Source organism: Narcine bancroftii, chromosome 1 (assembly GCF_036971445.1).
Source record: "Narcine bancroftii isolate sNarBan1 chromosome 1, sNarBan1.hap1, whole genome shotgun sequence".
NCBI lineage: Eukaryota > Metazoa > Chordata > Chondrichthyes > Torpediniformes > Narcinidae > Narcine > Narcine bancroftii.
The window spans coordinates 457,153,869-457,176,830 of NC_091469.1; the positions used below are offsets into that span (position 1 = coordinate 457,153,869).

Sequence of the window (22,962 nt, forward strand, 5' to 3'; positions counted from 1 at the left end):
GTCTCTTGAGCTTGTGTTCTTCTATTTGCACCTCCTTGTGAAAACCTTTTGTAAAGCAGTTTTTGTTGTCTTTAAAAAGGCCCTGGGCCCAGAGTGTCTGGTTTGAGCAGAGATCTTAAATGAGATCTGTTTAGACTACACTAAAGCCCCACAATCTATCTCCTCCATAAACAAATTTATATGTATTATAAAATATGATAAAAATTCATCACACTGTGCAGCAAATGAAAGAAAAATCCACACAGAACCTGTGAGTGAGTTGAACCAAACAACTTTACTGGATCTCTCCGAGAGCTTATCAGCACCACTCCCATGATCCTTTTTGGCCCCTCTCACCAGGACCATTGTGATGTCAGCCCAGTGTGAACCTGCATCTCCATGGCCCGGTTCACTTGTTGATCAGTGCAGCTTGCTACTCTCTCTCCTTTCTATAATCCATGTTCTCATTGTTTAAGATCCAGGCTTCAAAGGTAGTGTCATCTATTAATTTGCTGATGGAGTTGGGACTGATATTTGTGTCTTATTTGTGAAATGTTGGATATGTGACAATTGTGAGATGCATTAAGCTTTAGATTTACTGTACTGAAGTGACAGGTGGATATTTTAGAAATATAACACAAAGACTTCCTGTAAGATTGTTTGGAACTTGCAAATGTAGAAATACTATAAGTGTGAAAGTGTCAAACAACATTAAAATAATATTGAAAAGAAATTGAAAATAGAAACATTTGCAGGCAATGCACGATCGCTGAATTCTTTTGCAAAGTTACATTTTCAAAAAGAGCTCAGACACAGCAAGAGGCAAGGCAAGGAAAGGGCAATTTTAACATGGATGAAATGTGGGATTCAATGGGAAAGGAGATTGCATCAGGACAGAAATTCCAACTTAACAACTTCCCTGTTTCACTGCAACGGGAAGGGAATGTGAAACTAAACCTGTTTTTGCAGTACTTCATAGCCTACCCCATCCAGTTGAGCTACAAATTTAGTCCAAATCTATCAAGGCTGAAGGACTTGAGGAAGTGAGTTTTAATTTCTTCAGATGAACTTCTCCTAGGTCAACCAATGTCTGTATCTGTCACTTACCTCTTTAAATCATGGCTCTCTGATTCTTGATCTTTGCTTTAATTGGACCAATTTTTCTTGAGTTAACTTTTCTAAACTCTTCAAGATCTTGCACATAGCTTTCAATGTTTTCTTAATTTTCAATGGCTCCAAGGAGACCAGTTTGGGATCTGATAGCCTCTCCTAATAAATGAATTTCCTTACCCCTGTAGATGTTTCAGTGAACTTCTGTAATATAGCACGGCATGGTTATCATAAGGCTATTACAAAATCAGCAATCTGAGTTAGAATTTGGTACTGCCATAAGGGGTTTGTGCATTCCCCACATGTCTGTGGGTTTCCTCTGGTTTCCTCCCATGTTCCAAAGACATGTGGATTGGTAGGTTGATTTGTCTTGTGAGATAATTGGGTGGCACAGGCTGATACCATGGTGCACCTATACATCTGCCTACTCTAATGTTTTCTCATTGATTTAAAAGTGCCATGATGGACAAAATACTTTAGCTGTGCCTAGCCAACAGTTTATGAAGTTTCAAGATAAATTCATTAATTTTGTGCTCTGTGGTCTTTTTAATGAAGCTCAGGATCCCAAGCGATTTATTTTTTTAAAATTAAGACATACAGCATGGTAACAGGCCCTTTCGGCCCACGACCCAGTGCTGCCCAATTACACCCAATTGATCTACAACCCCCTGTTAGTTTTTGAAAACTGGAGACCCCATGGAAAACCCACACAGGCACAGAGAGAATGTACAAACTACTTACTGACAGTGTGGGGTTTGAACTCATGTCCTGATCGCTGGCACTGTAACAGCATTGCGCTAACTGCTGTGCCAAAGTTTGCTCTTATTCAATTTGCTAAAACATATCACATCACTGTCTTGTGTTCAAAATATGATCCCCATGTTTTTGCCACTTCGAACAGCTTCTCTTTATCATATTGATGTGTACTGCTGTCATCCTCACAGTTTGCGCCATGTTAGAGCTTTGCATCATTCACACTTTTGATTTATTTTCTTATCCTGCCCATGCCTGAGATTTTTGTAGCAATGTATTTCAGCACCAAATTCCAGTGAAAATCAACTGTTTATCAAAACTTTCTATCCCTAGACCATAAGACTATAAGATATGACTTATGAGGAAAGATTGCGCAAATTGGGATTGTACTCGCTGGAGTTTAGAAGATTGAGAGGGGATCTCATAGAGACATATAAAATTCTGGCAGGACTGGACAGAGTGGATGCAGATGGGATGTTTCCAATGATGGGAAAATCCAGAACCCGGGGCCATGGTTTGAGGATAATAGGCCATGGTTTGAGGATAATTTAGGACCGAGATGAGGAGTAATTTCTTTACCCAGAGGGTGGTGAATCTGTGGAATTCATTGCCACAGAGGGCAGTAGAGGCAGGTTCATTAAATATATTTAAGAGGGAATTAGATCTATTTCTTCAGTATAAGGGTATTAAAGGTTACGGAGAGAAGGCGGGGACGGGGTACTGAACTTTAAGATCAGCCATGATCTCGTTGAATGGCGGAGCAGGCTCGAAGGGTCGAATGACCTACTCCTGCTCCTATCTTCTATGTTTCTATGTTTCTATATAGAAGCCGAAGTAGGCCATTCGGTACATCGAGTCTGCTCCGCCATTCCATCATGAGCTGATCCATTCCGCCACTCAGCACAACTCCCCTGCTTTCTCCCCATAACCGATAATACCCTGACTATTCAGATACATGAATATCAATTTCTGCCTTAAATATATGCAATGACTTGACATCCGCAGCTGGCCGTGATAGAAAATTCGACAGGTTCACCAATCTGTCTAAAGAAATTCCTCAGCATCTCTGTTTTAAATCCGAAAGTTATGCCCACTTGTCCTAGCATAGGAAACAACTTTGTTATGTCTATTCCATCCAGGCCTTTCAACGTTCAAAGTGCTTCAAAGACATCACTCCTAATTCTTCTGAATCTAGGAAATACAGTCCAAGAGCCATCAAATGATTATTGGATGCTAATACCTTCATTCTAGGTATCAATTTTGTGAATCATTTTTGAACCCTCTCCAATGCTAGCACATCATTCCTTAAATAAGGAGCCCAATACTTCACCCCATACTCCAAGTGAGGCCTCATAAAGTTTTAACATCATATCCCTGCTCTTATAACCTATTCTGCTTGATATGTATGGTAACATTGCATTTGCCATCTTCATCACCAACTCAACGTGAAGATTAACCTTTAGTGTATCCTGCATGAGGACTCCAAACTCCCTTTGAATTTTTTAATTTTCTCCCCATCCAAATAATAGGTTTCCCTTTTATTCCTTCTACCAAAGTGCATGACCATACATTTTCCAACACTGTATTTAATTTCCCACTTCTTTACCCACACTCCTAATCTATCTGTCTCCCTGCAGCCTCTCAATTTCGTCCACACTACCTTTCCCTCCACTATCTTTGTATCATCTTATAATTTAGCTGCAATCCAAATCATTAGTATTCATAAAAGAAGTGTCCCCACATTGATTCCTGTAAGGAGTAGCCAACCAGAACAGGATCCCTTTATTTCCACTCACTGCTTGATGCACCATCAATGACTCAAAGACTGATGTTGAGTAAAACTGATAGGCTTTTAATCACGATAGAATGAAAACACATCCCTGCTGGTCGACTGTCCCAAACTGAGGAGGGGGCTGATGAACAGTCACCTTTATTCAGGAATCTGTGGGAGGAGCCACAGGTATAGTCAGCTCAGACAGATAAATATTTACATATAGTGGTTTACCACATTCACCCCTTGTTTTTAAAAAAAAGAATCCGGCAGGGTGAAGTGTTGATAATACAATTACAAATTAATTATTTCGGGTGCTTTGATTTTCTGCTGTAACCATTGTAATACTGACTGGGACTGTGGTGAAGCGATGGGGTCCTGGACAGTCTGGAGCACCTGTATGTAGTCGTTGGTGTTGAGCTGGATAGTGATGAGTCAGATGAGTCATTTGTTGGGGCTGAGGTAATGTTCCATGACCCTGGTGCATCGTGTATGGTGAGGGGTGGGAGGGAAGTGGGGTGATCAGTAGTCATCTTTGGAGTCCCTGAGGGTGCCACGTCCCTTACAGAGACAACATTCTCATGCCCATCAGGGTGCACCATATAGGTATATTGGGGGTTGGCATAGAGGAGATGGACCCTTCCAACCAGCAGGTCAGACTTGTGACTCCTAACATGTTTCTGGAGTAGGACCGACCCTGGGGATGTCAGCCATGCCGGCAGCATGGTCCCTGTCACCGATCTCCTGGAGAATGTGGTGTGGCATTGGTGGCCATACATAGAATGGACCTGATGCAGTGGAGTCCATCAGAAAGGACCTCTTGCCAGTGGGAGATGGAGAGGCCCCTTGTCCTAATGAAAGTCCTGTCCCCAGCACTGAACCACCTACTTTTGTTGGTGACAGATTTACAATCAGGGGTGAGGGTGGAAAACAGCAATGGAGGGGTGATTTTGAGGGTAGAGTGTCCGCAGGTTATGTGCAGTGGGTAATCAGATTGTTGGCTGAGTATGGTGGGGGAGGGGGGCTGAAGGGTAAGTGGGACAGTGGGCAATTTAAAAATTGCTGGTTACAGACAATGAGGGGTGGATGGGGCCATCATACTCCATGGTTTTGCTTTTAAGATGACATTGAAAGTCCAGTCCCAGTAGCGCATAGCTGTGATCTCACCAGAAGTTTAAAGTCTTTGCAGTCTGTGCCCTGTCTGGTTAGAGTCACTACACAGTGTAATGCGCGTCGAAAGAACCAAAGACTTGTTGATCCAAACCAAGGCTTTTATTAACTGAAAGACTGGAGCATATCACAAGTAGGTCAACCAGTCCTCCTTTAAGACCTGCCAGTAGGTGTTGCTACACTCTCAGCCAATCACAGTCATCCTACATTATCACCTGTACATACACACATTGGTGATCGAATCTGTACTATCACACAGTAGCCAAAGACATCCACTATATGTGACCAATCAACTGACTTTATTGGAATTCGCCGAGAGCTTATCAGCATGACCCCCATGATCCTTTGCGGCCTCCCCCCACCCCCCCAGACCATTGTGATGTCAGCCCAGAGTGAGCCTGCACCTCTATGACCCAGTTCACTTGTGGATCAGTGCAGCCCGCTACACTAGCTTCCTTTCAAAGTTCAGCTTTTCCTTCCTATTTACCTTCACAGTTGCCTTCTATGGTCTTTTAAAAGATTCCAGTCCGCTACCCACTTCATTTTGTTTCTTTGCATGCCCTTTTGGATTTACTTTGGCTTTGACTTCTCTTGTCAGACACTGTGGTGATGCATCCACTGGACTGTCTGACTGTGTCTGTCTGCATTCCTGCCTGCCTACTGCAGGGTACAATCCACTGTACCTGCAAGGAGGTAACCTGGGAGGCTGGCCTCACCTACTCCCTGCCAATTATCGGCCCCATATAAAGGCTCACACCAGCCCTTGTGTAGGCACTAGAGCACATGGAGCCAGAAGAGATACTGGCCTGCAAGCTCACACCAAGACTCAAGAGCAACTTGTCCGTGAACTACTCTTTGCAGACGATGCCGCTTTAGTTGCCCATTCAGAGCCAGCTCTTCAGCGCTTGACGTCCTGTTTTGCGGAAACTGTCAAAATGTTTGGCCTGGAAGTCAGCCTGAAGAAAACTGAGGTCCTCCATCAGCCAGCTCCCCACCATGACTACCAGCCCCCCCACATCTCCATCGGGCACACAAAACTCAAAACGGTCAACCAGTTTACCTATCTCGGCTGCACCATTTCATCAGATGCAAGGATCGACAACGAGATAGACAACAGACTCGCCAAGACAAATAGCGCTTTTGGAAGACTACACAAAAGAGTCTGGAAAAACAACCAACTGAAAAACCTCACAAAGATTAGCGTATACAGAGCCGTTGTCATACCCACATTCCTGTTCGGCTCCGAATCATGGGTCCTCTACCGGCATCACCTACGGCTCCTAGAACGCTTCCACCAGCGTTGTCTCCGCTCCATCCTCAACATTCATTGGAGCGACTTCATCCCTAACATCGAAGTACTTGAGATGGCAGAGGCCGACAGCATCGAATCCACGCTGCTGAAGATCCAACTGCGCTGGGTACGTCACGTCTCCAGAATGGAGGACCATCGCCTTCCCAAGATCGTGTTATATGGCGAGCTCTCCACTGGCCACCGTGACAGAGGTGCACCAAAGAAGAGGTACGAGGACTGCCTAAAGAAATCTCTTGGTGCCTGCCACATTGACCACCGCCAGTGGGCTGATATTGCCTCAAACCGTGCATCTTGGCACCTCACAGTTCGGCGGGCAGCAACCTCCTTTGAAGAAGACCGCAGAGCCCACCTCACTGACAAAAGACAAAGGAGGAAAAACCCAACACCCAACCCCAACCAACCAATTTTCCCCTGCAACCGCTGCAACTGTGTCTGCCTGTCCTTCATCGGACTTGTCAGCCACAAAGGAGCCTACAGCTGACGTGGACATTTTACCCCCTCCATAAATCTTCGTCCGCGAAGCCAAGCCAAAGAAAGAAAAGCCTGTAGTACAGCCTTTGTAGTTTGAGTTTGTTTGTTTGCACTGGAGTGCATAATATACAGTTGTGTCATGTTTCCATTCAAATATTTCTTTTTTTTTTAGAATATGCACCTTCCTTAATTCATGCAGAATCTCCAGCCATTGCTGCTCTACGTACTCCCTGCTAGTGTGCCTTTCCAATCAACTTGTGCTAGTTCACCTCTGATGTTCCTTTTATTCCACTGGTATACCGACACATCTGATTTTAGCTTTTCCCTCTCAAACTTCAGGATGAAATCTATCGCAATTAGCAGACCAATCAATTCGCTGCAAGAGAGAGTTAAGCACAGGTTGGAGAGAAAAGATTAAAAGGGGACATTTGCAGGGCTCAGCAGTTTAGCAGACCAGTCAAATAATTTATTAGCAGGAACAAATTAAGTGAAGTAGGCAGGAGCAGAGTGGCCAGTGTTGGAGTGGCCATTGTGTGAGTAGCCCAGTGAAGGAGTGGGGTTTTGAGACTAAAGAAGCAGGAAAGAAGGTTAAATATTTTCTTTTCATTATTTCTGATTTGGTCTTGGTTGCCATAATACAATGCAGGAGTAATAATAGATAAGACAGTGGAATTCTGCTCCTATAGGATGTGGGAATTCATGGAATCTGATGGTTTACCTGAAGACTACAACTGTGGGAACTGCAGCCAACTCTAGCTCCTGAAAGACAGTATTAAGGAACTAGAGCTGGAGTTGGATGAACTTAGGATCATTTGGAAGGCTGAACAAGTTTAGATAAGACTTTTGAACAAGTGATTACACCCAGAGTGCAGGATTCATTTAGTAGATGGGTGAACCCCATGAGGTAAGGGGAGAAAGAAGTCAGTGGCCATTTGCCTCAGCAACAAGTATACCCCTTTGGAGAATGCTGAGGGGATGACCAATCTGGCAAGGCAGCAGCCAGACCAATAGTGCTGTGGTTGGCTGTGAGCATCAGAAGGGAGGATGATCAGGTCATAGGGGATTTGATAGGGGAACAGATAGGAGATACTGTGGTTGCAAGAAAAATCCAGTATTGTGTGTTGCCTCCTAGGTACTCAGGTCCAGGATGTCTCAGAGAAGGTGCAGAATATTCTTAAAGAGGTCATGACATATATATTAGTACTAATGACATAGGCTGAAGTGGGGAAGAGGTCCTGCAAAGTTAGTTCAAAGAGATAGGAATGAGGCTGAAGAGCAGGACCTCCAAGGAGGTAATCTCTGGGTTATTCCTGGTGCCACGAGCTAGGGAAGGTCAGAACAGAAAGGTAGTGCATACAAATGTGTGGCTGAAGAGATGGTGCAAGGGGCAGGGTTTCAAGTTTTTGGATAATTGGAACCTCTTCAGAGGAAGGGGTGACTTGAGAACAATGGGATGTATTGCACCCAAACTTGAGGGAGGTTTGCTAATGCTGTGGGGGGGGGGGGGGCGGGGGGGGGGGTGTGGAGCACGGTTAAACTAAATTCATAGGGGTATGGGAACCAAAGTGAAGAGGCAGTTGGTGGACAAGTAGGGAGAGCTGGTAGGGAGATTATGTGGAAGGACAGGCAGATAGGGCAAAATTTTAGCCAGAGGGATGAATTGTAATGCAACAGAGACATAGAGTCAAAAATAGCAAATAAAGGGCTAAAGGTTTTCTACTTATAATCTCATAGTACAAGAAACAAAGTACAGCTATAGATTGGTAAGTATGATGGCTAAAGGATGGATGTCATTCCATCTGAATGGTTAGATACGGGCTTGTTTTTAACATTGAAGGGAAATTTGGACAGGTATATGGTTGGGAGAAGTATAGAAGGCTACGGAATGAGTGAAGGTCAGTAAGACTAGGCATGAAAAAGTAGTTTGGCACAGAATAGAGGGTCCAAGGTGGCCTGTTTCTGTGGTGTAATTGTTCTATTGTTCTATTGTTCTATGGTTCTATGGAAAGAAAATGCAATATCCTGGCATTCATTTCAAGAGGAATAGAATAAAAGAGCAAGAATGTGATGTTGATGATTTAGAGGGCATTGGAGTGTTCAGAGTAGTTTTGTGCTCCTCATTTAAGAAAGTATGTTGGAGAGGGTTCAGAGGAGGTTGGTGAATGTGATTCTGGGAATGAAAGTGTTATCATCTGAGGAATATTTGATGGCCCTTGTCCAATACTTGTTGGAATTTAGGGGAATAATGGGGGTTAAACATTTTGAATGTTGAAAGACATGGGCAGAGTAAATGTAGAAAGATTGTTTTCAAATGTGGGAGAATCTCAGACAGGATTGAAGGACAGTCACTTAGAATAGAGAAGCAGAGAAATGTCTTCAGACAGAGGGTGGTGAATCTATGAAATTTGTTGCCACAGGTGGTTGTGGAGGGCAAGTTAATGGCTGAATTTAAGTCAGAGATTGAAAGGTTCTTGATTATCCAGGGCATCAAAGGTGATGGGAAGAATGCCAGGGAGTGGAGCTGAGTGGGAAAATGCATCAGCTCATGATTAAATGGCGGGAAGACTCGATGTCTGAATTTGCCTATTTTTATTCCTTTGTCTTAAGATATTATGATCACTGCTGCCTCAGGGCTCCCCTTACTTTCAGCTCCCTTATAAACTCTAGTTCATTACAAAATCCAAAATACGCAGTCCAGAACTGCCTTTTCCCTAGTCAGTTTAGCCACAGGCTGTTCTAAAAAGTCATTCTGGAGGCATTTGATAAATTCCTTTTCTTGGAAGACAGACAGTGCAGAGTATCCCTGCGGCCATTTCCCACAATAATAAGTATACTGTTGGGGGGCGGAGGGGTGTGAACAACCTATCAGGGATGGTTAGATTTCTGGGATGGCGGCTGGCCCATCAGCTCAGAAGGGAAGGGGAGGTGGGGGAAAGGAGAATTCTTGTAATTGGGGACTTGCTGGTTTCGGGAGCAGATAGGGGGTTTTCTGGATGAGACTGGGGCTCCTGGTTGGTATGTTACCTCCAAGGTTCCAGGGTCAGGGATGTCTCTGATTGAGTACACAGCATTCTGGAGGGCAAGGGTAAGCAGCCAGATGTTGAGGTCTACAGGGGGACTAATGACATAGATAGAAGAGGGGATGAGGTCCTGAAGGAAGAATATAAGGAGTTAGGGAAGAAGTTAAAAAGCAGGACCTCAAGGGTGGTAATTTCAGGATTGCTGCCTGTGCCATGCGCTAGAGAGGGTAGGAATAGGAAGATGTGATGGATGAATGTGTGGCTGAAGAGTTGGTGCAGAGGGCAGGGGTTCACATTTGTGGATAATTGGGATCTCTTTGGGTGAGGTCTGACCTGTACCAATGGGATGGGCTGCACTTGAACAGTAGGAGGACTGATATCCTGATGGGCAGGTTTGCTAGAGCTGTTGGGGAGGGTTTAAACTAGTTTGGCAGGGGGGTGGGAATCAGAAGGAGAATGCAAAGATTAGGGTAGAAGAACACCTAGATTTGAAGGGAGTGAGCAACCTGAATGTTAAAATGAATGAAGGAGGGGGTTTGGTAAAAGTAGATGGTAATCAAAGGAGTGTATGTGGAGGATATTCTCTCAAATGTGTATATTTCAATGCAAGGAGCATTGTAAGAAAGGTGGATGAGCATAGAGCATGGATTTACACATGGAAATAAAGAATTACAGCAGTGCTATGGCAGGATAGATCAAAGGGCTCATCCAGTGAGGCTCTTTGGGTGGAATTGAGGAATGGGAAATGCATGAGAACACTAATGGGAGTGTATTATAGACCACTTAATGAGCTGAGGGAATTAGAGGAGCAAATTTGTAAGGAGATAGCATATATGTGTAATAAACATAAGGTGGTGATTTTAACTTTCTCCTTAACTTGACTGGGACGTCCATACTGTAAAAGGGCTGGACGGGTTGGAGATGATCAGATGTGTTCAGGAAAGTTTTCTAAATCAATACATAGAAGAACCGACTAGAGGGGGCAGTATTGGATATCCTATTAGGGAATGAGATAGGTCAGGTGGCAGAGGTTTGTGTTGAGGTGCACTTGGTGTCTAGTGATCATAATACTATTAGTTTTAGGTTAATAATGGTGAAGGATAGGGCTGGGCCTAAGGTTGAGATTCTTGATTGGAATAAGGCAAATTTCGAGGAGATGCGAAAGTGTGGATTGGGATAATTTATTTTCGGTAAAATGTTGGTATGTCCCTGTGAGGATTAAAGGAAAGGTTAGAAAATATAGGGAGCCTTGGTTTTCAAAGGATATAGGGAATTTGGTTCAGAGGCAGAGAGGTGTGGACAACAGGTATAGACAGCAGGGATTAAATGAGATGTTTGAGGAATATAAGGAGGGTAAACAAAATCTTAAGAAAGAAATTAGAAAGACTAAAAGGAGACATGAGACTGCTTTGGCAGGCAAGGTAAAAATAAATCCAAAGGGTTTCTCCAGGTACATTAAAAGTAAAAAAAAATAGTGAGGGATAAAATTGGGCCCCTTGAGGATCAGATGGGTACGATGTGTGAGGTCAAATGAGATGGGGGAAATTTAAATGATTTTTTTTCTTCAGTATTCACTAGGGAAAGGAATATTGAGCAGGTGAAGAAGAGAAATCTGGTAGTGATGTCATGGAAAATATACAGATTAATGAGGAGGTAGTATTGGCTATTTTTAAGAGAATAAAGGTGGATAAATCTCTGGGTTCTAACAAGATATTCCATGGGACCCTGAGGGATGTTAGCATACAGATAGTGGGGGCTCTAACAGAAATATTTAAAATGTTACTGGCCACGGGCGATGTGTTGGAGGATTGCTCATATTGTTCTGTTGTTTTAAAGAGACTCCAAAAGTAAAAGCTAGTAAGTCTGACGTCAGTGGTGGGTAAATTAATGGAGAATATATACAATTAATTGGAAAGACAGGAATTGATTAGGAGTAGTCAACATGGTTTTGGACATGGTAGATCATGTTTAACAAATCTTATAGAGATTTTTGAGGAGGTTACTAATAAGGTTGACAAGGGGAAGGCTGTTGATGTTGTCTATATGGACTTTAGTAAGGCTTTTTACAAGGTTCTGTATAAGAGGTTAGATACGAAGGTTCAAGCATTAGATATTAATATTGAAGTAGTGAAATAGATTTAATAATGGTTGGATTGGAGATACCAGAGAGTAGTGGTGGAAAACTGTTTGTCAAACTGGAGGCCAGTGATTAGTGGAGTGCCTCAGGGATCGGTACTGGGTCCATTGTTCTTTGTCATATCTATTAGTGATCTAGATATAGGGTGGTAAATTGGATTAGTAAGTATGCAGATGATATGAAGATTGGTGGTGTTGTAGACAATGAAGAAGGTTATCAAAGCTTGCAGAGGGATATAGGACTGTTAGAAGTGTGGGCTGAAAGATGGCAGATGGAGTTTAATAATGATAAATGTGAGGTGCTACATTTTGATAGGACTAATCAGCAAAGGTAATACATGTTAAATGGTAGATAATTGAGGAGTGCAGTAGAACAATGGGATTTAGGATTTCTGGTACATAATTCCCTGAAAGTTGTGTCACATGTAGATAGGGTGGTGAAGAAAGCATTTGGTATGTTGGCCTTCATAAATCAGAGTATTAATACAGGAGTTGGGATGTCATGTTGAAGTTGTATAAGGCATTGTTGAGGCCAAATTTGCAACATTGTGTGCAGTTTTGGTCACCAAATTATAGGAAGGCTATAAACAGAATAGAGATAGTGCAGAGGAGATTTATAAGAATGTTGCCTGGGTTTCAGGATTTGAGTTACAGAGAAAGGTTGAGCCGGCTGGGACTTTATTCTCTGCGGCATTTAATATTGAGGGATAATTTGATAAAAGTATTTAAAATTATCAAGGGCAGATAGAGTCAATGTGGATAGGCTTTTTCCATTGAGAGTAGGGAAGATTCAAACAAGAGGACATGGATTGAGATTAAAGGGAGAAAAGTTTAGAGGAAACATGAAGGGGAATTTCTTCACTCAGAGGGTGGGGGGAGTGTGGAATGAGCTTCCGGCCAAAGTGGTAGATGCAGACTCAATTTTAATATTTTTTAAAAAGTTGAATAGTTGTGTGGACGAGAGAGGTGTGGAAGATTATGGGCCAGGTGTGGGTCAATGGAACAAGTGGGAGAAGGTGTTTAGCATTGACTAGAAGGGCTGAACTGGCCCATTTCTGTGCTGTAAACCTAGTTTAACCAATTGCCTATTGAAATGCCCCATGACTATTGTAACATTGCTTTTTTTGCATGCCTTCTCTATCTTCTTCTGTAGTTTGTATGCCACATTCAAGCTACTGTTTTGGAGACCTATATTCAACTCTTGTCTGGGTCTTTATCCCCTTAGATTTTCTTAATTCTACCCACATTAATTCTTTCCAATCCAATGTCTTCTCTTTACAAAGATTTAATTCAATTTTTAACCAACTGAACCATCTGACAATCTTCACAATCCTGTCCTTCAAGTATAGCGTATCAACAAATATTTAGTGTCCAGCTGTGGTTGTCTTTCAGCTACACTCAATGATGGCCACAATGTCATACCTGTCAACTTCAAACTGCGCTAATAAATCATCATACTTATTTCTTATACCACAGGCATTTAAATACAAGACCTTCAGTTGTATTCAACACCCTTTTCAAATTGGTTTTTTCCAAAATACCCCGTAAAATCCTTAATCTCACACTTGCAATATTTCCCTGTTGACTGCCTATCCTTCCTTGCAATCTGGCTCCTCAGTGTATCTACTTGGGTATCTTCTGCCCTACTCACTGCTCTCTCATTCAGGTTTCCATCCCCCTGACAAACAACCTTAAATCCTCCACAACAGCTCTGACAAACCTGCCCGCCAGAATATTAGTCCCCCTCCCATTTAGGTGCAACCCATCCTTTTTTTACAGGTCATACCTTCCCCAGAGGTTGACCCGTTACCCACTAATCTGAACCCCTGCTCTCTGTGCAACTCTTAAGCCACACCTTCATCTGTGACACCTTCCTATTTCTGCCCTCACTGGTGCATGGCAGCAATACAGAGATTACACCCTCGAGGTCCAGTTTTTTAGCTTCCTTCTTTACTCTCTATATTCCCTCTTCTGTATCTCATCTCTTCTCCTATCTATACCATTGGTACCAATGTGGACCATAACATCTAGCTGCTCACCCTCCTGCTTGAGAATGCAGTGGAGTCTATCCAAGACATCCTTTGTGGAGTAAAGGTCTGTCTAGTATAGATTGATCAATGTTAATTATTGCCTGCATGCTCCTTACTGCTCCATGAAGAATGCTGTGGGGAGTTGTAAATAGTTTAAATGAGGGGCCCCTATGATGTTTGTTGCCATGCAAACCCTTCCGGGCTAATAAGTTTCCACCACTTTAATTTAGCATGATTAATTGCATAATGAGCTGACATGTTGCATTTTCAACTGACCTAAGAATATGTTGCCACAGATTTTCATTGGACTCAGCATATAATGCCTCTTGTGTCAGGGTCTAGCAATGGTCAGTCAGCATTGATGGATTCCAGTTGCCCTAATACTGCTTTTGTGTGGTCACAAGGTCCAGGTGAAATCTTTTACGATGTTTGTCACTGACTGCACCAAGGAAGAGGTCCAAATGCAAATGAAAAATATGAATTTTCTACGGCATGTTGCACTTCATGGTTTTATATTCTTGAAGTAGACAAAATCTGATAGTAAATCTCAAAAATAGGTTATATCTAAAAAAATAATGTGATAGGAACTTTTAAAGGTTGTTTTCATGATCAGCAACTCAAAATCATAACACACCGGTGACAGATTATGATGGGTTTGTATTGTATGTAGATATGTGTTTGGAAGATAAATTGGGGCAGGTTTTTTAGTGTAGGTCACATACAAACACTTCAAAACAGATCTCTTTTAAAATACTGGAGCTCTGCTCAAGCCAGTCAGGACGGCTCCTAGGAGCCTTTGCAAAAACTTTGGGGAGTGCCCAAGAGATCTCACTAATGGATTGTTGTTTTGAAAAGCAACAGATAAAAGAGATCGGAGGAGTAGTTTGGAGCCACAGGCTATCTGGAGTGCAGCTTGCTGTTCAAAGAAGGTCATGTGGTTTTGCAAGCAGAAAGAGTCAAACAGGCTTTTTCTCTGAGAGAATGAGAGAGAGAGAGCAGTTCTGCAGTATTACAGTTCAGCAGCAGCTGGGACTAGATCAAGACATCCTGGCAAGGTTTATTTTAAAAAGGATATTTAATTGTTTGCATCATTACAGAAAAAAAATAAAACATTAATCAAATATCCATAACCAATGATACAAAAAAACTTTTATATTTTTCTCCCCATCCCCCCTACCACACAAATGCAAGAAAAGGAAAGAACAGAAAGAAATATCTACCATTTAATACACAATAATATTAGCATAAAACAATCATTAATTGTTATTAAAAATTACTAATTAAGAGGAGTGGATAAGATAGAAGAGGTGGAGGGAAAATTATCCATAAAATCCATATATGGTTTCTAAATACTATTAAAATTTTCCACTCGATTCCTTAAACTATACGTGATTTTTTCTATAGGTACACAATTTTGCATCTCATTATACCATCTACTTAATAACACTTCTCTATCATCTTTCCATCATATCACTATACATTTCTTTGCAGTTGCTGCTGCAATACTTAAATTTTTTTCTTGGTATTTGTTCAATTTCACTTTTATATCCTTTTCATAGGTATTTCCAAGTAAAAATATTCTTCGGTCCTTTGGTATCTTTAACTTCATAATTTGGCCTAATAATAAACTCAGTTCATTCCAAAAATCTTTCCACTTTTTCACAAGACCACACTGAATGCAAAAAACTATCTTTTTCTTTTGCACATTGAAGACACTTATTTGAATAATTAGGATGAATTCCATTTAACTTACGTGGAGTATAATACAATTGATGAAAAAAATTATATTGAACCATTTGATATCTAACGTTTACTGTATATGTAACACTTTCATAACATAATTTTGACCAAATCTCTTCCTGAATTTGTATATTTTAATCTTTCTCCCATCGCATTTTTGATTTATATAAATCGTTTTCTTTGCAGTCTCTTGTAATTTTATATACATATTAGTAATAAATTTCTTAATTTGAATCTGTTATTATATCTCCGAATTGACTTTGTTTCGGAGGTCTCAAATCTGCTCTCAGTCTCTTTATCAAATACATTTTAATTGATATTATGCAAACATTGTATTATTACACATATTGTATTTATCTTTTAATTGATCAAAAGTTAAGAAAAAAGATCATAAAGAAACAATCTTTTATTCTCTGTAAACCTTTACTATACCAATTAATAAACAAATAAATAATTATTCAAAGTAAGAGGAAGAAGTTGATTTTATTTTAACAACATTTCTGGTAATTTATAAATTTTAATTAATCTCTCAGTATGAATTCTATTCCATATGTTTAATATATGTTTCAATACGGAAAAATCTTTAGTTCCTTTAAATGACTCACTACTCCATTTATACAAAATTAACTCTGGAATAGTTTCACCAATTTTATTCATTTCTATCTGAAATTGAACTTCTTTAAAATAATTCTTAGTCCACCATGATCCAATTTCCACATTAACTTTTCTAAACCAATTCTCGACAATTCACAAATTATTTTATTCAAGTTTCAAAAGAAAAATTCTGGTACTTGAATGGGCAATGATTGAAACAAATATTGTATTCTTGGAAAAATTTTAATTTTAATACAATTCACTCATCCTATTAACATTATTGGTAAATCTTTGCATCTTTTCAAATTAGCTTCCAAATTTTAACAATGGCAAATAATTTAGTTTAAACAACATACATATATTTCTACTAATTTTAATTCCTAAGTATTTAATTGCTTCATTTTTCCATTTAAATTCTGTCAATCTTTTACATTGAGAGTAATCCATATCCACCATAGGCATTACTTCACTTTTATCAACATTCACTTAATATCCAGATACTTACCATACTCTTTTAATCTCTCATTCAATTTATTTAAAGATATTTCTGGTCTCATTAAATATACTATAATATCATCAGCAAATAAACTTTATTATTTATTACCTACTTCAAATCTTTTCATTTTATTATCAGTTTTAGTTACTTCTGCCAATGGTTCAATCACTAATGCAAACAAAAATGGTGATAATGAACAACCTTGTCTAGAAGACCTTTCAAGCAAAGAAAAAGTTGTGAGATTTGTTTATTTGTAATCACTTTTGCTTTTGGTTGATTGTACAATGCCTTTATCCAGTTTATAAAAGTATTTGGATCCAAAAGCATTAAGTGTCTCGAATTTAAAAATCCCATTCCAATCGATCAAATGCTTTCACTGCATCTAATGCTACCACTACCACGGGAATCTTCCTACTTTGTGCTATATTTACCAAACTTAAAAATTTAACTGTTAGCTGCTGCTTTTCTATTTTTAATAAAACCAGTTTGATCTAAAATTATTAATTTTGGCAAAAATTCAACTAGACAGTTAGCTAACAATTTTATAATGTGTATTCAATTATGATATATGAAGAAAGCTGTAAACAATCTTTCACGTTTTTGGAATTACAGTAATTAATGCTGTTTTAAAAGATTCAGATAGATCATGAACCTCTTTCATTTGGCCTAATACCTCCATCAATACAGGTATTAATAGCTCCTTAAACTATAAAATTCTGATGGGAAACTATCTTCACTTGGTGCCTTATTATTCTGTAGAGACATAAGAGTCTCATAAACTTCTTTTTCTGAAAAATTCTTGGACAGTCTTATCTTTTCATCCTCCTTTAACACTGGTAATTTAATTTGTCTAAAATAATCTCTTATTTTATTATAATTTCTCATAGACTTTGAATGATAAAGTTTAGCATAAAAGTCTTTAAAATTATCATTTATTTCCTTCATTTTATGTTATCTGTGCTGATAATTTCTTTGTAGCAATTATTGTTCTAGATATCTGTTCCATATTTAATTGCCATGCTAAAACTTTATGAGCCGTTTCACCAACTCATATATTTTTTGTCATGTTCTCAATATATCTCTCTCCACTCTATAAGTCTGCACATTGTCTTAATTTCTTCAATTCTAGCAATTTCCTCTTCTCCTCATCTTTAAGTACTTGAATTTCCTTTCCAATTTCATTATTTCTTTATCTAATTGAGTTACTTTTCTCATATATTCTTTCTTTATTTTTGAAGTATAATTTATTATTTGACCTCTCAAATGTGCTTTCATTGAATCCCATAATACAAACTTACTCGCAACTGAATCCTTATTTCTAGAAAAAAAATTATCTGTTGCCTCATAAAATCACAAAATTCTCTTTTTCTTCAACAAAATAGTATTTAACCTCCATCTATAACCTACGTTTTGTTCTTCTTTCAATGAAATAGACAAAATAAAAGTGAATGATCTGATAAAACCCAAGCATGATATTCCACTGTTTATGCTCTATATTGAAATTGTGCAGAAATTTAAAAAAATCTGTGAATATATTTTAAATCAAAAAGAATAAAAAGAATAATTAATTTCATTTGAGTGGGTGGGTTTTTCTCCATATATTCACTAAATCCATATCTTTCATCAAATCTTTTACCATTTTTGCTACATTATTTTTCATCAATATATCTAATTTAGGGTCTAAAGCAAAATTGAAATCCCCTCCCAATAGATCTTTTCCCTGGGATTTCAATAAATTCATGAAGACATCTTGCATAAATTTGCCATCATCTACATATGGTCCATAAACATTAAGGTCCATTGTTCTGAATAAATCTGACAATTCACCATAATGTATCTCCCCACTACATCTATATTAATATCCAATATTTTAACTGGTAAATTTTTATTAATTACTATTGCTGTACCTCTAGCCTTAGAATTAAAGGTTGATGCTATTACTGTTCCTACCCAATCACTTCTTAATTTTTGATGTTCTTTTTCCATCAAATGTGTTTCCTGTAAAAAACCTATGTCTGTTTTAATTTTTTTCTTATAAACTAATATTTTTTCTGCTTTATTTTATTCTGAATACCATTAATATTAATACTAATAAAATTCATTTTATCAGCCATCTAATCTCTCATAAAATCTAATAACCTTCCAACTTTCCATCTCCACTCCTGCATCCAAAATAACTAAATATTTCATAATGCAATTATTAAATTTAGGTGTATTAATGAGAAAAAAGAAAGGAAACAAAGACCCCCCCTCCCCCACAATGCATACGTTATTAATATTGCATCTTTATACGCCAGATCTATCGGAGTTGTGATCTAAAACCACACCTGCCCACTAGATTCCGCGGAGGCCAGGCTCATACACTTACCTAACTCCTCCAAAGTTTTACTATCTCTTATGTCTCAAATCTACTCAAACTTAAAATGATCAATTCATTTTTTTACACAGATCTATCAGGTAGAAACTGTCCCCTCTAATATTCTCTCTCCTAAAACTTTTATCATTTCATTATACAACCCCAATTGCCATCTTTCCACTTCCTCTCTCTCTCTTCAAATATCTCCCAGTTCTCATCTAATTTTCTCAGGCAATGAATCTGCAAACACTTTTGCTTCATTAGGTTCCATAAAAAATCTATTTTTACTCTCAGCAACAAAAACTTTTAACACTGCTGAGTACCTTAAAACAAAAGTGTAACCTTTTTACCATAGCTCATTTTTAACAGCATTAAATTCTTTTTTTTATTTCAACAAATCAAAACTTATGTCAGGAGAAAAGAAAATATTATTATCATTATAAAACAATGGCGATTGTCTCTCCTTCACTTGCTTCGCAGCCAGCTCCAAGATCTCCTCCCTCACTTCATAACAAAGCAACTTGACCAGAATCGAACGTGGCTTTTGATCTGGCTGTAGCTTAGGTCGTAATACTCGATGATCTCTTTCAATCTCAATAGCTTCAGTTACCCCCAAAGTTTGTGGAATACAACGTTGTAAAAATCTCTTCATATCTTGCCCTTCGTCACCTTTCTTTAAGTCAAAAAAATTTTATATTATTTCTTCTAAAATTTTCAAACAGATCAATTGTTTGTTAATTGTTCTAAAGTTGCAGCCACCTCAGCTTGAACCTTCTTCATTTGCTCTTTCACATGCTGAATTTCAAATTCATTACCTTTTGCATCAATCACTTCAAATTTTTGTTCCATTTGAGACAGCATTCTCTCCACCTCCTTCATAGAAGACTTATTTTCAATATACCCTCATTACATTTTTTAACTTCCATTGTTAACTGTTTCAAAGTTTGCTGGAAAGAATCCATATACTTCTTCATTTCAGTTGTAGATATAAAAGACTCCTTTATTTTCTCCTGTTTTTTTTTGGCTGAAACTTTGTGTTCAACATACATTTCTTCTTCTTCCTGCTCCTCTTCATCACTGGAGCTGGAGGCTTCTTGAGCTTTTTATAAATTGCCTCTTTTTTTTGTGCTCTGTGCATGTGCAGTGTCACTTCTTCACCCGTGGCAGTCGGCCATTGTTGGGGGAGACCTTGTACAGTGATGTCCAAAGTCTCCCCAGCTCCAGGTCTGTCACATGGGCACTTGCCTTCCAGAGAGCTCCAGGATTCTTAGGTAGGCCTCTCTTCTTTATCAGCTTCTTTTTCTTGTTCAAATTCTTGAAAAGTAACAGTCAATTTATCTTTCTTAGGAGGTATTATTTATTGTTCTGAAGGCCTTCTGATAGCTTCCTCTTCCATTTTCTTGTAGTGAGTTCAGGCTTCTTAACTCTTTATTAAAACTTTTTCAGAGAGAGTAGAGAATTCAAGTCTATCCCCATGTCATCACATAGAACCCCCTCCCCCTGCCCCCCACCTCCACCATATAAGCTGGCAAGCTTGTGAAAAACCCCATTTTTGCAGACAGGTTGTGAGTTCTTAGTTTAGCCTGGTCAAAGCCCTTGTGGTCCATACAAGAAGAGAGAATTGGCTTCCTAATACTTCACTTGAAATAAGCGAAACAAAGGAACTCTGTAGTGACCTGAAAGAAAAAGGTTATCATATGGAAAACCCTGATGGGGCAAGTTTCTTTGGCAAGACACTGACGTAGCTGATTAGAAGAAATCAGTTTGTGTCTGGGAACAACAAATTTCTCTCTGAAAACTGACAAGAACCTTCCTGAGTGGTAACCATTTACCTTTCAAGCACCAAAGTCTGGTGCACTTCATAAATGTTAAATTCTGTGCAGAGTATAAGAATTGCCTGCAACCATAGAACTTGGAAAAATGAGAAGTGAGATTGAACTGTGAACCCAAGAACTTTTCTTAAATTTACACACACCTTACATACACATGCGCTTAGAATTAGAAGGGGGTTAAGTTAGGTTAGTTAAGTTAATAGTGATAAAGTGTGATTCTGTTTTCATGTTTAAAGATAATTAAAAGCAATTTTTGTTTAAGGAACCATTTGTATTGGTGAATATCTATTGCTGCTGGGTTTTGGGGTTCTCTGGTCTCGCAGCACACCCAAAAGTGTTCACAAAGCAAAATTTTAATTGTCCAGGAATTGATTGGTTCTCGAGATGGGTTGAAGCATTTCCCACCATTCACACAGATGGCAAAACAGTGGTGAAAGTAGTTGTGAAAGATATTTTCCCAAGGTTTGGAGTGTTCTAGACTTTGAGTAGTGATAATGGGTCTCATTTTGCAAATGAACCTTATACAGACATGTTGTATAAAGTGATTGGAATTAGACAAAAATTCTTTTGTATGTATCATCTATAATCAGTTGGCATGGTAGAAAGATGTAATGGTAGCTTCAAGGCAAAATTGGCAAAAATCTACTGACAAGATTAAATTGGGCACAAAGCCATTAAAAACAACAGGAATAGTTATACCCATGGTGATTACTGAAAGGGTGATGGCAATACCAATGAAGAAACCCAGTAGCATTGATGCAAGTTTAGAAGTGTTAGAAGAATTAGGAAGGTACTTAAAGGAACTGACTTTGGCTGTCAGATCTGTTAATTTCCAGGTACAGAAAGCACAAGGACCCCCAGTGGAAGATGCTGAGCTGTTGTTGAAACCTGGAAACTGGATGTATGTGAGGTAATTCAAGAGGAAGTGGAATCAACCCAGGCGACTTTGACCATTCCAGATGATCCAGTCAACACCCATTATGGTCAAGAAAAATCAGATAGGACCATCTCAACCATTACCAGAGAATTCCACCTGCCAGAGAGCAAGAGGAGGAGAAAGCAGAAGGATTCAGCTCGAGCAGCATCACTGCAGAGGACAGACAGAGTTAATGGGATTTTAATGCTGAAGATGAATTTTCCATTTTTAAGAGAGGAAGTGGGACAGAATATCTGGTAGAGATTTGTGGAGTGATTAAAATAGGAAATGAAGTAGCATTTATGATTCACCAGAATTCGATACAATGGAAATCGATAATTAAATTGAAACAAAGTGCTCCAAAATGTAGCAAAACTCATATTGCTGCACTTCGGCATCAGCGCTTCAAACACCCAAGCTCTGCTTTTACATTAGCCCTTTTACACGCCAAGGTGCAAACCTCAGCCGTTAAACTTGGCAGCAGGCAGCCCGTGCTATTGTACAGGGTAAGATCATCCTGAATAGGGCAATGTATTATAGTACAGAGAATGTGAGTGCATGCATCAATACAGCCTGCACCAAAGACTTGCCCATGATAGAACCTAATGATAATGAGAAGAGTGCACCACCCGGACACTTAGGAGAGCAAGCACTCAAATCATTTCCCCATTGTATATGTAACAATGACAGCGGACAACATATGGGACTGTTCACTTGCCAACACATGTCCTTTGAACAGGAAGTAAGGTGGGGGATACCATGGATATTATGATCGGAGAAGAGAAGATATCACTAAACTGAACATATCCAGGTGGTATACATAGTTGGGGAATGCCAGTCGATGGATCAGGAGTCTGACTGTGGTGAGCAAGCCTACTGGTTCCTGCCAAGAAATTGGTCATGATGTTGTGCATGAGTGGATTTTATGGTGATGAACATAAGGTTCGCACCACTCCCACAGATGGTGGAAAACTTGGTGCCCAAGTTGTGACGAGAAAAAGAGGGAATTCCATAACAGAAGTATTTCATTGGAAAATTTCACTTGGAGAGAAATAGAGAATCGGGTTATTCCCTTGGAACGGAAAGAAAAATCTTTCTTAGCTGATCGATCATATATATAATATCACCTACACCATGTCAACATTTGCAAACCAAACCAGACCATTAAAGGGTCCCAGATTTTAACAGGTACTCAGAGAAGCACAAGATATGGAGAGTGAAGAAATTAAAACTGAGACTAAGGTCCTGAATTTAAATAAAGGGAATTATGATGGTA

At 39.3% G+C, this 22,962-nt stretch overlaps 1 long non-coding RNA gene across 1 annotated transcript; it reads left to right on the forward strand.

The window, feature by feature from the left end:
• Positions 1-125: 125 nt before the first annotated feature.
• LOC138751824 (uncharacterized) lies at positions 126-22,962 on the forward strand. The gene is made up of 2 exons (XR_011350209.1): positions 126-470; positions 21,591-22,962. It is a non-coding gene; the product is annotated as an uncharacterized lncRNA (long non-coding RNA).